The sequence below is a fragment of the Muntiacus reevesi genome, chromosome 12 (genome assembly GCF_963930625.1).
Source record: "Muntiacus reevesi chromosome 12, mMunRee1.1, whole genome shotgun sequence".
Taxonomy (NCBI): domain Eukaryota; kingdom Metazoa; phylum Chordata; class Mammalia; order Artiodactyla; family Cervidae; genus Muntiacus; species Muntiacus reevesi.
Genome location: NC_089260.1, coordinates 63,977,416 through 63,994,198, shown reverse-complemented (window position 1 = coordinate 63,994,198; position 16,783 = coordinate 63,977,416). Strand labels below are relative to the sequence as shown.

General features: G+C 38.2%; 1 pseudogene; it reads left to right on the top strand.

Annotated features, from left to right (window-relative positions):
* The first annotated feature begins 15,765 nt into the window (after positions 1–15,765).
* LOC136144744 (U11/U12 small nuclear ribonucleoprotein 25 kDa protein pseudogene) lies at positions 15,766–16,421 on the top strand (annotated as a pseudogene).
* Positions 16,422–16,783: the final 362 nt, after the last annotated feature.

Genomic DNA, 16,783 nt, shown 5'->3' with positions numbered 1-16,783 from the left:
GTTCAACTACACACAAACTATAAGGTCAGTAGGAGTCCTAGTCAATAAGGAATTTACTCTTTCAATAATGAGCACTCCTCTAGCTTTTGAGGCTGCCCCTCCCATGTTAAAAGAATGTGTACAATATTTGGTTTCCATGTGGCAGTACCTGCCTCCCAGGATTTACCGAGGAGCTGGAACAAAGGGCCCCCCATTAGGTCTCCAGGCTCAGTGAAGAGCCAACTTTAAGTAAGATTTTTAAGTCATGCAAGTCTGTCTTTATGTTTTGGATACTTTCTTCCCTTTTTCCTATGCAAAGGCACCACTTTGTTTATATTACATACACACACACACACACACACACACACACACACATCCCACATCAATAGTGTTAAAGTAAACTTCTCTGAGCGCCTTCATCCTGCCAGAGTTCCTGGGGATTTTCATTTTTGCAGAGATCAAAGCTTTAATCTCTACGGATTAAGTCGTAGGAACTGCAAGTCTCAGTTTGTGTATGGAGGACGTCACTGGGGCACAAGAGGACCTAGTGGCGACCCGGATTGGGAGGTCAGATACGGCAGGTGAGGGTCTGACTCAGTGAAAGGCAGCCCTAGTCAATGTACAGTCTCAGAAAGGAGGAAATTAGAGACCAGCATATAGAATGTTCTGGAAGGCTGGAGTTGCTAAGGTGATCGGGGATTTATGGTCACACATTTTAAAGTGGAAAGCAATTTGAATGAAGGAGGCATTTTTCTTCTTTAAAGAGAGGTTTGAAGAAAAAAATAATGTGTTATTTAACCCACTTTATGAAGAGACCACAGTAACTTTGCAATGTAATGTGATCTATGCATTTCAGGTCATTTCCTGCTGTGTTCACGCTGCCTTTCTCTACCAAAAGAGCCTTGTGAAACAAAGCAAGAAAATGCCTCACAGTAGTAGTTCCTTTCTGAAACAATTTCTTAAAAGTGCAGTGTAAAAGTACTATGTTCACATAGCCTGCAATGCCCATCACCACATAAACTAACCACGTGCCCTACATTGTACTGAGTGCTGAATACACTTTACGCCATTTAGTCATATAACTCTGTGAAGAAAGTATGACTATGCCCATCACACTAAGGAAAGAACTGAGGTTCAAAAAAATTACATGACTGATCCAAGTCCTCACAACTTCAGAATGACTAGTGTGATGTTTGATTTTATATGCCAACTTGGCTGGGCCAGTGTCCAAATATTTTGTCAAACATTACTCTGGCTGTTTTTGTGAGGGTGTTTTTTTGACATTAACATCTTAATTAGTGGACTTTAAGGCAGATTACCCTCCATAATATGGGTGGGCCTCATCTAATCAGCTGAAGATTTAAGTAGAAGAAAAGACTAACCTCTTCTGGGGAGCCTCCCTGGTAGCTTAGATGGTAAAGAGTCTGCCTGCAGCATGGGAGACCTAAGTTTGATCCCTGGGTCAGGAAGATCCCCTGGAGAAGGAAATGGCAACACACCCCAGTATTCTTGCCTGGAAAATCCCATGAACAGAGGAGCCTGGTAGGCTACAGTCCATGGGGTTGCAAAGAGTCAGAGATGACTGAGCAACTTGACTTTCACTTTCAACCTCTTCTGAGTCAGAGGGAATTTCACCAGGAGAAGGCTTTGAATTCAAACTGCAGTATTGGTTCTTCCTTGGGTCTTTAGCTTGTAGGCTACTCTGCAGATTTTAAGCTTAACAGCTTCCATAATTGGATGAGCTAGTTCCTTAAACCTCTCTCTCTCCACACACACACACACACACACACACACACACACACACACACACACACACACACACACACACACACCTTGGTAATCTGTTTCTCTGTACAAAATCCTGATTAACACGATTAGTCTAGGATTACAACACAGCTCTCTCTCTGTCTCTTTCCCCAAACCTCTGTAGCCTCCCAAGACCACTGTTAGGCAGCAACTGTAATGTAGTCCTAGACTAATCACCATGGAGAAAGATAACCTCAAAATGAAGCTTATTGCACAATCAGGAAATCAGTGAATGAAGTAATGTGGAAAGCATACGGACACCAAAAGTTTAGCCTAAATCCAACACTTACTTGCTCTGTGAGCATAAGAAAGCTACCCACCACTTCTGAGCCCTCAGTTTCTTCATTTGAAAAGTGAAGATCATGCTTATTTCCAGAAGACTAATGAATATTTTGATTATCTGTCACCAGAAAACAAACCACTCCAAAACTTTGTGGCTTAAAATGACAAAAAGAATCATTTGTTTGCTCACAGTTTTGTAATGCGGGCAGCGGTTGATGTGGATAGCTTCTTTTCAGCTCTACATTGTATGTCTTAGACTGAAACATCCAAGATGGCGTCTTCATTCCTGTGTCTGTTGGCATGGTTGGTAAGGCACCTCCATCTTTCTTCACTTAATCTTTCCATGTGCCTAGCTTGGTTTCCTTCACATCATGAAAATATCTTGCATTATGTCTAACTTAAAGTGAAAGCGGAAGCTTGCAGGCCCTGAAACCTAGATCAAGACTTGGCACAGCATCCCTTCCATCTCATTGCACTGGTCAACATCTGCTACGCAGATTAGCTCAGAACCAGTGGGAGGCAATGACGCAAGGGCTTAAATAGCTCGAGGCCTATCTCCGTTGGAGCTGCAAAAGTGACGCTTTATTACAAAGGAAACCAAATAAAAGGGCACATTACAGGGTGCAGCTCAGAAATAGGTGTTAAAGAAGGCAGAATTAATTCAGATAAAAACAATTCATATTTGCATGTTTTTTTGCCTTCTACAACACATGTGCACAGAGATTTGTCTGAGCCTCAGAGTGCCTCTGTGGTCCAAGAAGAGAAGAGTAGGACTTGTTCTTCTTTTAAAGTGGAGAACACAGTAACTTGCACGATGTCATACAGTTGTGGTAAAACAGGTTAAGTGGTCTGTGTCAGATACTATGTGCTGGCAAACTGATTCACCAAAAAAAGATTCAGTTTGTAGCATTTGACACTTTCTGTGGTGTAAACATTCCCTGCATAGCTGATACCAAGTCAACCTGGGGAAAGATAAGCGTGAACAGCTCTCATCAGCCCATAAATGTAGCTCCAGTACAACATGAGTTGGGGGATGACAGAGGCTTATCACCATGAAAGTCAAAGTTCTGAAGTCAAAACTTATGAGTAAATATATATTTATGATCTTTGAATGATCAGTCCTAAACCAAATAACCCTGAGACTCCTGGGGCTTCCCTGATGGCTCAGCAATAAAGCAGGAGTTGATGGCTTGCGGCAATGCAGGAGCCGCAAGAGACATGGGTTTGATCCCTGGGTTGGGAAGATGCCCTGGAGGAGGGCGTAGCAACCCACTCCAGCATTCTTGCCTGGAGAATCCCATGGACAGAGGAGCCTGGGGGGCTACAGTCCGTAGGATGGCCAAGAGTAGGGCACAACTGAAGCTATTTAGCAGGCACACACGCATAGCGTGTATGGAGGCAAATGAGAAGATCGTGACTCATCATATGGTCTATTTGAAGCAGGCTATTTTCTCATAGAATAATAAGCAAACAAAGAAATGATATGAAATAAGCAATTTGTCTTTGCTACCCTCCCCTCTTCTTCTGGGGTCCTCACCAAGAAGTGTGCTCCTGAAATGTTTCCTTTTACAGCTATGGTAGCCTGCCAGAGCCTATGGGGTTCAGGTTTTTCCTCTCCTCTCCAAAATGAAATACTCATAAAAGAATTTAATCACTGGTAATGGTTTCAACTATTAAGATTCCAGAGTATTAGGCAGAGCCATGTTTATTGATGAATCTCTCCAAAATGCATTTGTAAGTCATTTGTAAGTCAGTTGTTTGGAACCTAGTGCACATTACCCCACATAAATTACAATATATAATAAACAGTCCTTACACAAAAGTCTATTTTGCTGAGATCAATGAACCCTGATAGATTCTTCCTAAAAGGCAGAAAATGGTAACTATTGTAAAAAATCAATAAATTGGATAGGCAACCAGATGGAATGAAATATTTTGAAATGATTTTTTAAAAATTTATACAGGTAAATTAGGTTTAATTAGGAGTGTCGCTGAATATTTTGGGGAAGATAGGAGGTTTCTTGACACTAATAATTTTGTGGTTAGACGATGGTTCTAGTATTGCATCTCACCATTTTAAATTAGGTGTATTTTTAGCGCTAACTAGGCTTCAAACCAGAGAAAGCAATGGCACCCCACTCCAGTACTCTTACCTGGCGAATCCCATGGACAGAGGAGCCTGGTGGGCTGCCGTCTATGGGGTCGCACAGAGCTGGCCATGACTGAGGTGATTTAGCAGCAGCAGCAGGCTTCAAACTCCAGGAGTTGGTGATGGACAGGGAGGCCTGGCATGCTGTGATTCATGGGGTCGCAAAGAGTCGGACACGACTGAGCGACTGAACTGAACTGAGGCTTCATGTATCCTAATCATTACTAGTTGTGTTTGGGGACATCAGAAGTGAAATAAAGAATTTTGAGATAGGAAATGAAAAGAATGAAAAAGGAGATGTTATCTTGATGAACTATTTCTTAGGTATCTTCTCTGCTGCACTGGTCCCACAAACTGTTACATGATGGGTTAAATTTCAGAAACTGAATACTAGATCCCTTATTTGGAAAATCATGTTGCATGTTAACATACATGTCATTTAAGAATAAAGGAGGGCCTTATTTATTTGTAATAAATAAGCTTATCTAATCTGTAATTTCTTAGCTTGCTAGACAACAGATTCTTTGCTTAACTAATATTTGTTAACAGTCAACAAAATTGGTCAGTTGCGGAGCAGCATTTCTCCAGCTGTAGGTTCTGACCCAGAAGTGAATCATGAAGTCATTTGAGCAGGCTATATAGACATTAAAGAACAGAATAGTGTAAAATATTTCAGATTCCATTGCAAATAATATATCATTTAATACAAAAACTTAAAATACATTTTATTTTAGGAATATGTGCATATATGTATATTAGGTCACAATGAAAAATGTGTTTCTTTTTAAAAATTTTTTTTGTTGAAGCAAAGATGAATATTTTTAATGATAAAAGGTACAATTCACAAAGAAGATGTATATCATAAACCATTAGACACCTAACAATAAAGAAGCAAAAGTACATAAAGCAAAACCAGAAGAAATATAAGGGAAATGAAAAAATATATAATCAGAGTGAGACATATTAACATTTCTCTGAGAATATGAAAAATGTGTTTCTTACAGTGATTTGTCCCTTTAGCACCTACTTTGGGAAACCTCTTGAGAGTCCCTTGGACTGCAAGGAGATCCAACCAGTCCATCCTAAAGGAGATCAGTCCTGGGTGTTCATTGGAAGAACTGATGCTGAAGCTGAAACTCCAGTACTTTGGCTACCTCATGCGAAGAGTTGACTCATTGGAAAAGACCCTGATGCTGGGAGGGATTGGGGGCAGGAAGAGAAGGGGACGACAGAGGATGAGATGGCTGGATGGCATCACCGACTCGATGGGCATAAGTTTGAGTAAACTCTGGGAGCTGGTGATGGACAGGGAGGCCTGGCGTGCTGTGATTCATGGGGTCGCAAAGAGTCGGAGATGACTGAGAGACTGGACTGAACTGAACTGAACTTGGGAAACCTTTTGTAATGAAATTGAATAATTAAAATGAAGGATGTCAGTTTATTCTGGGATATTAGATCAATAGAACACAATATACTTACCATATATGTTGTTATAAACCATAACAATAAAATGAACACCAAGATTCTAGCATACAATTTAAAACTTTACTGGTATTATTGTATCTATCTACATGCAACTCTGGCTCTTTTATTTCATTCTTGGCCTCTGAGTAAGAGGTAATCACTCTCTTGAAATTAGCATTAAATACCTTTGTCTTTTTCCCCAATAATTTTTATCAAATGTGTAAATATTCTTATATTTAATTTTGTTTATTTCGTTCATTCAGGAGTATCATACTAAATAGAGTCTTCTGAGATATATTTTTTTAGCTCAACATTCTGTGTCTCCAGCTCATGTATGGTGGTTCTTGTAACTATGGTGCATTTATTTACTATGGTATTTTTCTTATTGCAAGCAGTTCTGAAAACTTCTGGTAAACATGTTAAAGAGAGTTTCTCGAGGGATGTCCCTGGTGGTTCAGTGGTTAAGACTCTGTGCTTCCAATGCAGGAGGCACAGACTCAGTCCTTGGTTGAGGAACTAAGATCCTACATGCTGTGTAGTGTGGCAAAAAGAAAAAAAAGAGAGTTGCTCTGAGCTATGTATCAAGAATTTCTATATGATCTATTACTAGAATTGGAATTCTGGAATCATAGAGCATTATAATTTTCAACTTTGCAAAGTAATGTGAAATTATTTTTAGAAAGATTTTTTATCAGTATACACTCTCATCAATATTTATTTATTTTATTTATTTTTTTTTTTAATTTTTAATTTTTATTTTTCAGTGGGTTTTGTCATACATTGATATGAATCAGCCATAGAGTTACATGTATTCCCCATCCCGGTCCCCCATCCCACCTCCCTCTCCACCTGATTCCTCTGGGTCTTCCCAGCCCACCAGGCCCAAGCACTTGACTCATGCCTCCCACCTGGGCTGGTGGTCTGTTTCACCACAGATAATATACATGCTGTTCTTTCAAAACATCCCACCCTCACCTTCTCATCAATATTTAAATTGCTCCATATCATCAACATTTGATATTGTTAGACTTGTTGATTTTTGCCAGTCTATTAGATATAAATGACATTGTGTGAGCATGCTCAGTTGAGTCTGACTCTTTGTGACCACACAGACTATATCCCAACAGGCTCCTCTGTCCATGGGATTCTCCAGGCAAGAATACTACAGTGGGTTGCCATTTTCTCCTCCAAGGACTCTTCTTGACCCAGTGATCAAACCTATATCTCTTGCCTTGGCAGGTGAATTCTTTACTACTGCACCACCTGGGACTCCCAAAATGACTTTATTGTTAATTATTATTTTTAATGGCCATATCTATCAACACTTCAAACAGTAGAATAGGCATCTACTCGCATATTTATTTTCTATGAACTTCTGTTTTCTGAGTTTCCTTTTAAAGTCTGCTTTTTTCTACTTTTTTTTTCTTGTTGATTTGAGAATTCTTTCCATCATGGTTGCTAATCTTTTTGTTGAACATATGTGATTTAATATTTTATCTTTGTCCTTTCACTTTCTTTGTAGTGTCTTTTGTTAAACAGAAATTCTTAATTTTATTATAGTTGATTTTATCAATATTTTCTTCTTAGCCTCTTTTGTGTCTTTTCCAAAGACACTGACACCTATCCTGAAGACATAAAATATTCTCATATTCTTTTCTAAAGGTTTTAAAATTCAATCAATCTGTGATAAAGTTTTATTTACAGTGTGTGGTAGTTCTCTAATTTTAATTTATTTGCCTAAGAATAATTTTTTTCTTAGCACAATTTTTAATTGATTCCTCCTGTTCCTGATGATTTGTGACCACATGGACTGTAGCCATGTTCCTAATGATTTGCAGTAAAACTTCAATCATACATATAACTTCCATATAAGTATGGGCCTGCATATCAGTCCAGATTAGTGTCACCAGATAAGTCATGCTGTGTTTTGGATATACTCATGCTAAAAATTATTTGTTGTTTATTTTAAATTAAAATTCAACTGGATACCCTATAATTTTATTTACTAAATATGGCAGCTGTAGTTAGGAAACTGAAAACCATATCACTCTGGGAACTGAAACCATATCAACATTTTCCAGCAGCTTTAAAGAGGTAGCTTTCAGCCAGGGGTGTACATATTTACTATGTGAGAATTTTTTTTTTTAAGATACAGACACCAAAGGCTCTCTACCTCAGATCTATTGAAACAAAATCTCTCAAGAGATGTCCTGGTCATCATAGGTCTTTTAGGAAAACTCTTAAAGCTGAATCTCACATGTCCTTGTTAAGAACCACCATCCCAGGGGCATTTCAAGAAATCCTTCAGAATAAAGTTTACTTTCATTAATTCAAACTAACTAGTTTTGTGTCAGAAATAAATTGACCCTGGTGTCAAAAGTTTGAGGTAGGGTTTAAGTTAATGAAATAATACGTGAAAAGTGATCAATTCATATTCTAGTTTTGGATTCTATAGTGCAAGTTCTTAAAAGAAAAAAACAAACCATCATGTGCTTGGATTGGCTGCTGCTGCTGCTGCTAAGTCGCTTCGGTCATGTCCAACTCTGTGCGACCCCATAGATGGCAGCCCACCAGGCTCCCCCGTCCCTGGGATTCTCCAGGCAAGAATACTGGAGTGTGTTGCCATTTCCTTCTCCAATGCATGAAAGTGAAAAGTAAAGTGAAGTCGCTCAGTCATGTCCAACTCCTAGGGACCCCATGGACTGCAGTCTACCAGGCTCCTCCGTCCATGGGATTTTCCAGGCAAGAGTACTGGAGTGGGGTGCCATTGCCTTCTCCCTTGTATTGGCTAAGAAAGGCTTTCTGGAGATACTTGGTTTGAGCTGGCCCTTGAAAGGCATCTAACATTAAAACTTTTACCTTTCTAATTAAATTAGAAAAAGAGTAGAAATCAGGCCAAAGAGATTCCCTATCACAGTAATTTTCAACTCTTAGCCTAACAAAAAGTCATAGAGGTACTAGGAGATCTAGAAAGAAAGTTTAAGATTGGCTGCCTAACCCTAGAATTTTGGGGCTTAGAATTACAGATTCAAACCCAGGAATGTGGATAAGGACTAGGATAAAGGTGGAAGGTGGGGTTAAGTAGCATGAGGGACAAATAGATTAGTATTAATAAAATCAATTAATTTATTTGATCATTATTTTATCAGCTATCAAGAATGAATGGTTTTCCTGTTCTACTAGGCAGAAGACAATAGGACTCAAGGCAGATATTACATTCCCAAAATACTACAAGAGATTCTTAGTCTTAGGTACATGTGGCATGTTTTATCTTATAGTTTCAGCATGAACATTACAAGAATGGATATCTTGTTTGGAATGTCCTTCTACCCTAAAGCCATTGGTTTGGTTTTTATCTTTGTCCCAGTCATTTTGACCTCTCTATTCTTAATATTCCTTAATAATAATCAGTTGGACCTCACTGGACAAATACTTCTAAGCCCTTAAGCATAGTTTATGAAGTCATAGTACAATTTCTCAACCTAAACTAACAAAGGTATAGACTCTCTGTCTTCCCTAGACTGCAGCCATTATTATCTTTTCCCACCTTTCCTCTACCCCAGTTGTGATATTTGATTAAAATGGTAGAAGACAATTTTAGCATGACTGGTATGTTGTGGTTCCTTTGCATTTTTTTTAAAAATGAATTTTAATTATATTTTAAAAAGCACAGAGCTTTTCAAAGAAGGACATGATATAGGCAGAGAGAAGAGGGAGCTTAAAAATTAAGGTCCGTCTGAATACATCTTTGTTACAATTATGATCAATAAAAAGCTCCATGAGTAGAAACTATGAGAGAAACATAATGAATTGATGTTTTAAGATTATTACAGGATAACGCATAAATTGCAATGTAGTTATCAAAAAGACCAAAGACTATCTCTGGATAAGGAAGCATGAAATAAAAAAAAAAGCATGTTGCATGAAAAATCGCTCTTTTCACATAAAATTGAAATGAATATTCCTCAAGGCTAGTTCCAAATTGCACTTGTTTAAACTGTAATTAGAGAGAGGACTACACAATGTGTGGATAATACTAACAATACTGGTGAGATGGTTAGACATGGGTATCCAGCCAAAGATTGCTCTTCTGATAATTAGCTTCAGGATAGAGAGTCCAATATTTGCCAAGACAAACAAATATGTATTGACAAAGATTCCCTGATGGGCTGGCAGGTATGTGTTTGGGACATGAAAGAAATCAGGAATCAAAGAACTAGGCTCTGAACTGGGACATCTGAATGGCATTTTAAAGTGTAATATTCATTCTGATGGCCAGTTCTTGACATTTCCAACATACTTGGGCAGCCACAAAGGTCCCTGCTTGGATCTTCATCGAAGAAAGACTTTGCCATTCCATTACAAGGAATACAATTACTGGGCAGACTCTGGCTGTTAGTGCCTTTAGAATCTGCCTCAGTTTTCAAGGACTGACTATTATCTTGGAAGTTCCTAGCCAAATACGGAGCATGGCAAGACAGTTGATCCTGGCTATCTCTACTCAACACAGGATGTCTCCCAATAGGCAATTGCTGCTCCAGGGCTCCTCACTGAGGTAGTAGAATTAGATTTGCAATTCAGGTTTTTGTTCTCACTGCCTAATCTTGTACCTTAATATTGTATTATAATAAAAGCTCATCACCAAACCCAAGGCAGTCTGGATTTTCTCCTGTTTTATAGAAGTTTTATATTTTTGCATTTTACATTTAGGTTTATGATCCATTTTGAGTTAATTTTTGTGAAAGATGTAAGATCGGAGTTGAGATTTTTTTTTTTTTTCATTCTGCAGTGGATGTCTAGTCATTCCAGCACTATTTGTCAAAAGGACCATTGTTTCTCCATTGAATTGCTTTTGCTCTTTTGTCAGGGATCAGTTGACTATAAGTGAGTAAGTGAAAGTCGCTCAGTCAAGTCCAACACTATGAATAGGTCTATTTCAAGACTTTCTGTTCTGTTCCGTAGATCTGTTTGTCCTTTCATCAATACCACACAGTTTTGATTCTTGTAACTTTATGGAAAATCTGGAGTAGTGTCAGTCCTCCAGCATTATTTTTCTACTTCAGTATTGTGTCGTTGAGGGTCTTTTTCTTCCCATACAAACTTTAGAATTATTTTGTCAACACCCCCAAATTAATTTGCTATAACTTTGATTGGGATTGCATTGCTTCAAGTTGGGAATAACTAAATCTTAGTGATAATGAGTCTTCCTATCCACAAATAGGATGTCTCTCAATTTATTTAAATATTCTTTGGTATTTTTCAATAGAATTTTTCAGTTTTTTTCACATAGATCTTATACATACTTCACCAGGTTTTTACCTAGACACTTCATTTTGGGGTGCTAATGTAAATGCTGTTATTTTAATCCCAGATTTCAATTGCTCATTGCTAATAGTATATAGAAAAATAGCTGGCTTTTCTGAATTAACCTTGTAACATTTAACCTTACTATAATCACTTATATGTTCCATGAGCTGTTTTGTCAGTTCTTTCAGATGTTCTACATAGATGATCATGCCATTTGCAACCAGTTTCATTTTTTCCTTTTCAATCCATATACCTTTTGCTTCCTTTCTTTTTCTAATTTCATTAGTAGGACCTTTAATACAATGTTAGGAGTGGTAAGAGGGGACATTCTTATCTTACTTCTGATCTTACAGGGAAGACATCTAGTTTCTCACTGTTAGGTATCATGTTATCTGTAGACTTTTTATAAATTTTTAAAAAAATCAAACTGAGGAAGTTCCCCTTATTCCTAGTTTTCTGAGACTTATTATTATTAATGGGTGTTAGATTTTGTCAAATGATTTTTGTGCATCTATTCATATGATCACTTGGATTTTCTTCTACAGCCTCTAGATGTGATGGATTACAACAACTGATTTTCAAATGCTGAATCAGTCTTGAATACCTGGAATAAATCCCATGATGTATGATTCTTTTTATAAATGGTAAGATCTAACCTACTAATATTTTGTTTAGGATTTTTGCATTTGTATTCACGAAATGGGCCTTTCCCAGTGGCCCAGTGTTAAAGAATCTGCCTGCAATTCAGGAGCCACTGGTTCAGATGATCCCTTGGTCGGGAAGATCCTCTGGAGGCAGGCATGGCAATCTACTCCAGTATTCTCACCTGGCGGCTTCCCAGGTGGAGCAGTGGTAAAGAATCTGCCTGCCAATGCAGGAGATGCAAGAGACACAGGTGTGATGCCTGAGTCAGGAAGATCCCCTGAAGGAGGAAATGGCAACACGCTCCAGTATTCTTGCCTGGAAAATTACATGGACAGAGGAGCCTGGTGGGCTATAGTCCATGGGGTCGCAAAGAGTCAGACGCGACTGAGGAAACACACACACACATTCTTGCCTGGAGAATCCCATGGACAGAGGAGCCTGGCAAGCTATGGTCCATACACTTGCAAAGAGTCGGACACAATTGAAATGTCAATATATCGTCTATAGTTTTTCTTGCTTTTTATATCTTTATCTGACTTTAGTATTAGGATAACACAGGCCTCATAGATGAGTTAGGAAATGTCCCTTTTTATTCTCCTGAAAAGAGCATTGTGAATTGGTACAATTTCTTCCTTAAAGATTTGATAGAATTTGCCAGTGAAAGTATGAACATGGTGCTTTCTGTTTTAGAATGTTATTAACTATTGATTCAATTTTTCTAATTGTTTAAAATGTTTTTTGGTCCAGAATGTGGTATGTCTTGATGAATGTCATGTTTGAGCCTGAGAGAAATATGTATTCTGCTGCTGAACCATCTCTAAAATGAAAACTATTCTAGATCGACTTTAACAAAATCACCCTAGGTTTCAAGGGGATCAAATCCACCTCCCAGTACTCAGCCAGCCAGAACACCCAACAATCCATAGAGCAAGATAAGAAAATCAAAACATTGAAAATGCAAATTTACCCTTTTATAATGTGCTGTATTATGAATTTTTCATAATTTATGGTTTGTTCTATTTTTGATGGAAACTTTGTTTTGAGCTTTGATTTTTTTTTTTTTTATGAACATGGTTCCAAAGAACACTCTTATACATGCTCCCAGTATACATATATAAAAGGAACTCTAGATTATACGTTTAGAAGTGAAATTACTTACTCTAAGGGTATGTACATATTTTACTTTTTGAGATAATATCAAATTGTTTTCCAAAGTGGTTTTACCGATTGCACTTCCACCAAGAGTGTGTGTGTCTGTGTGTGTGTCTGTGTGTGTTGTGTACTTATGTTACTCCCCACTATTGTCAACACTTGTTAGAGTAGGACATTTTTGCTTTTGCCAATTTAATGAGCCTTTTAAAAATTTTATTCTTTCATTAACCTCTTTTACATCCTATCATTACTATCCTGTTTTGAAGTAATTTCTTTATCTTTATCTTTTCTCTAAATTGTTACATTTTAAGGGGAATAGGTCTTCAGTTCAGTCGCTCAGTCATGTCTGATTCTCTGTGACCCCATGGACTGCAGCACACCAGGCCTCCCTGTCCATCACCAACTCCGAGAGCTTGCTCAAACTCATGTCCATTGAGTCAGTGATGCCATCCAGCCACCTCATCCTCTGTCATCCCCTTCCCCTCCTATCTTCAGTCTTTCCCTGCATCAGGGTCTTTTCAAATGAGTTGGTTAAGAGGAATAGATCTTAGGTTAGGCTTAGAAAATAATTGGTTATATTTTTGGCTCCTTTTTGTTGAAACTTTACTCTTTGCCAAACATTGTTCTAAGCGCCATGAGTATATTTGTTACTTTATTTAATTATTACTGTAACACACCCCTCTGAAATAGATGTTATTACTTTTACTGTTATTATTTATATTTCATAGATTGAAAAACAAACAATAGCTTAAAGATATAAAACATTTCCCTAAGGTCACACCAGTTCATTGGCACACAACATATAGCTTATAATCACAATGTCAGTGGCAAAACCTGATTGGAAGCCAGTGTTGATTCACTTCAAAACCTTGGCACTTTACACAAGCCTTCACTGCCAGTCCAAAAATGTTTTATTAAAAATCTAGTTGCCATTTATTAAATTCTCTAGTACTACAATTCTATTACTATATAGATTTCATTACTCTGGTAGTTGATTTGATCAAGAATTCTGACAACAACATGCCCTCTACTCACTGAGATCCAAATGCTCAAATCACTTTTTAAAATGTGGGACATTAATAGTTTTCTACATTTGCACAAGGCTTTTTGGCCATTTACAAAAAGTCCATATTCTAGGTATGGTCCTATAACTATAGACACATATATTTTTATTCCCCTGGTTGTAAATTCAGACTTCTTTGTTCCTCCCAAGCTCTAATATAAATAGCTCTGAAGTTTATCTCCATGCGTAAGTTCCTAAAAATGAGACAGTGGAACATAAGCCAATTAAAATTCTCAGTTCAAATAACCTGTCATACAAAATCAGTGTAGATGTAGTGCACATTCATCATCTTTTTGTTTATAAAGTGTACAAACTTCTCCAATATGTTTTTGTGAAGTGTGCTAGTTAGAATTCTCAAAGGGTGAAACACACTGGCTAAATGAAGGCCATTACTAGAATTCTCTTTGTTGTTTTGGAAAAGCTTATTTATGTGCTGAAATTCAATATTCTATCTTCTCTTATCAGCTGTTGGCATGGGATTTTAAATGTAAATTACTTTGGAATATAAATGTTTATATTTGTCAAGCTGAGAAGAATAAGTTGTTAAAACAGTATGCTAAGGTGCTTGTTCATAAATGACATCAGCTTTATGTTCGCATGCGGCTATCAGCTTGAATTAATGTAGTTACATTTAGGATCAGTGAAGGCAGATGAATTTTGCAACACACTTATGGTTTTGATGGAGAACAAAATAATCTTAACAAAAAGACTAGAATAAAAGTTCAGAATTTCATCTGGAGTTTTTAACAGACATAGTAAACAACACAATGTTGAAACACAATTGTATTCCCTTTCAATTTGTTTTAAAGCTGGAGCCACAAGTGTTGGCTATAACAGTCTTTTTCTCTGGTATACAAATAAGCAAAGGACACTGTATTTTGTTTTGGGGCAAGAAATTTTTCCTCAGTGATGACAATCTTCTCCATTGGATATCTTCATAAGATCAGTACATAGTATAGTAATAGATTTATTCATAAAGACTGTGGGAATAGACTACCACTTCAAATTTTCATCATTACAATAATTTGGCAAGAATTTCTCCTAGCATTCAACTCTGCAAGGATTAACTCACTATATCTTCTAGATAATTCTTCAGCAATTAGATTTGAGATTACTGACCAGGTAAAATGCTGTTTTAGATGGCTACTTCTACATTGGCTTCATTGTTCATACATACATATTACTCATATATGAGCAATAAACATGCATATGTTCATACATACATTAATGTGTATGTATGTATATATGAAAAAGCCATATACATATGATTTCATATATACACATTAATATATGTATGAACATATACATGTTTATTGTTCATATATGAATTATATATATATATATATATATATATATATATATGAACAGTAAAATCAATGCAGCCTCCCTGGTAGCTCAGCTGGTAAAGAATCCGCCTGCAATGCTGGATACCTGGGTTCGATCCCTAGGTTGGAAAGATCCCCTGGAGAAGGAAACGGCTACCCACTCCAGTATTTTGGCCTGGAGAATTCCATGGATGGTATAGTCCATGGGGTCACAAAGAGTCAGACATGACTGAGCGACTTTCACTTATATATAGAAATGGAAAGAAAGACCGATATTTTACTCAGTGTTTATCAATTTACTTAGTATTAAATTAGTATGTAGTCAGTGCTAGATATTGCATTATAAAGTGTATCAATGTCCATGAATCTCCCACAATGAAGTAAGAGTTTTTGGAAAATAACATTACAGTGTCTTCTACATTATCTGTGGCAGTGATTTTCAAATTCTACCATGAATTCTGATTGAGTTGAATAACAGCCACACTTCAGAAATTCTGACTCAGTGTCTCTGAGGGAGAAGGTGTTTTAAAGAGCACATTTTAAAGAGCATTTTAAAGAGCACCTCTTCTGGACCACACTTTGAGACCTAGTCCATGATTTTTGTTGACAAGACTATTAATGTGTCCTTCCTAGTTCCCTGTCTCTATAAAAATTCTTTTCGGGCCGGCCGGAAATCCGGCGCCCTGGAGGAGCCGCGGGTCTCTGCGCGGCCGGAGCCGCAGGACGACGAGGAGGAGGAGGAGGAGGCGCTGCCGCACTCCGAGGCGGTGGACGTGTTCCAGGAGGGCCTGGCCATAGTTGTGCAGGACCCGGTGCTCTGCGACCTTCCGATTCAGGTTACTTTAGAAGAGGTTAATTCCCAAATAGCATTAGAATACGGCCAAGCAATGACAGTCCGAGTGTGCAAGATGGATGGAGAAGTTATGCCTGTGGTTGTGGTCCAGAACGCCACAGTCCTGGACCTGAAGAAGGCCATCCAGAGATACGTGCAGCTCAGGCAGAAGCGCGAGGGAGGCATTCAGCACATCAGCTGGTCCTACGTGTGGAGGACATACCACTTGACCTCCGCGGGAGAGAAGCTCACAGAAGACTGGAAGAAACTCCGAGATTATGGTATCCGGAATCGGGATGAGGTGTCTTTCATCAAAAAGCTGAGACAGAAATGAATCTCCAGACTTGGACAGCTCTGTGTGCGGGCGGCTGAGCTCTTCCCTGGCAGAAGGAAGCCTTGGGCCACTGTGTCCTGTCCCCAGATGAGTAGGAGAGAGCCTGACCCCAGCTGGACTCGCTGAACTCTCAAGTGAACCCTGATCCCAGGGCTATGGGCCTGGCCCTGTGTACAGAATAAACCCTGTTTGCTTTGGGGAAAAAAAACAAATTCTTTTCGCCACCTGGGAAAAGTGGCCACCACTCTTACAACTCTAGAACTGTATTTCTCCAAAGGTGGATAAAGGAACACCTGTACTAGGATGAAGTAAGGTCCTTACTAAATATATATTCTTAGGTCCCTCTACAGATCTATTAAATTGGATACAGTTGGCTGCCGAGACTTAGACTCTTCATTTGAACCTCACTGAAATTTTTTTTTTTTTTCCCACCCACTGCTTTACT